The sequence below is a fragment of the Rana temporaria genome, chromosome 4 (genome assembly GCF_905171775.1).
Source record: "Rana temporaria chromosome 4, aRanTem1.1, whole genome shotgun sequence".
Taxonomy (NCBI): Eukaryota; Metazoa; Chordata; class Amphibia; order Anura; family Ranidae; genus Rana; species Rana temporaria.
Window position 1 is genome coordinate 37,188,500 of NC_053492.1, and position 1,405 is coordinate 37,189,904.

The window sequence follows — 1,405 nt, forward strand, 5'->3', positions numbered from 1 at the left end:
GTGGGCATAAGCCCACAGCCCGGCACTTCCTTGTTGTGGTGGATGCTGATGTCCCAGCATCCACCGCTAGATCTCGTGCATGCGCACGAGCAACGGGCACCAGCAGCTTTGGCGTCTGTGTTGCGCATCACAATCGCGCGTCACTTCCTCGAAATCGCGCAATATTTTGTCTAACAGGGGAGAATACGATACCCAGCTCCCAGAATATGACACAAGCTCCCAGAAAACACTACGCGGGACAGGAAACTAAGAGAAACCCGACAAAAAAACAGAGGGAGGCAGACGGGTAGCCCATGCAGTTGAATGGTACAGTAAATACTATATTAATTAAAAATATCGGTTTCAGCATTCTTTAGGAGAACTATTATTTATGCGATCATGTTTAATTTTGGGTGGAGATCCGCTTTAAGCTGGTCATATATAGAAATGTGGCCAGTTCATGAAACGATGATCGACAAACTGCTGGAAAATTTCCATTTGATCGACACTTGTCCTTTAACTTATGCAGCACTTTCCTAGAAAGGTGCTATGTTTGATAAATGTAGTTCTTGCTCACTTTAATCAGTGTAGATGCATGTAATTATTTTGGTCTGTTCTGTGTTTTACTGGCTGCAGGATTGACTGCTCGCCATGTCTGTCTTGGTGGAGTGGAAGAGGACTCCAGTGGCAACCTGTGAAGCTCTGGTGAACTCCATGCCCAAGAGGGTTAAGGCAGTGCTGGAAAATAATGGTGGCCACACAAAATATTGACACTTTGGACGCAATTTGTACATTTTCACTTAGGGGTGTACTCACTTTTGTTGCCAGTGGTTTAGACATTAATGGCTGTGTGTTGAGTTATTATGAGGGGACAGAAAATTGACACTGTTATACAAGCTGTACACTCACTACTTTACATTGCAGCAAAGTGTAATTTCTTCAGTGTTGTCACATAAAAAGATATAATAAAAGCATATATACCGTTTGTGGCCCATATTTTCAGAAGCAGGCTCCTTGTGGCACTCTCAGCCAGGTAGTCGTGGCCGAGTGGTTAAGGCGATGGACTAGAAATCCATTGGGGTCTCCCCGCGCAGGTTCAAATCCTGCCGACTACGTCCTCTCTTTTTTTTGTATAATCAGTATTTATTGAAGGAATAAAGGGAACAGAAAATAAAGAGGGGGGGGGGAAGGGAGGTATATAAGGTATAGGACAGGCACGTCCAACGGGGTTGTTACATATCACAATCTGGCCTCGCAGGACCGTCAAACAGCCAAGGTTTACCTCGGACAAATTATAACTTATATGCATCTATCATCATCTTTATTAAACGCAATTGTAAGCCCGGGGACCACCACGGCGGCCGCCACCCAAGAGGGCGTCGGCAGCCGCGTCAGCCCCAGGGCGGCAAGGTAGCCAGGTGGGCGG

General features: G+C 46.0%; 1 non-coding gene across 1 annotated transcript; it reads left to right on the forward strand.

Moving 5' to 3' along the window:
• The first annotated feature begins 1,012 nt into the window (after positions 1 to 1,012).
• Positions 1,013 to 1,094, forward strand: TRNAS-AGA. Its single transcript has one exon. It is a non-coding gene; the product is annotated as a tRNA-Ser (tRNA).
• Positions 1,095 to 1,405: the final 311 nt, after the last annotated feature.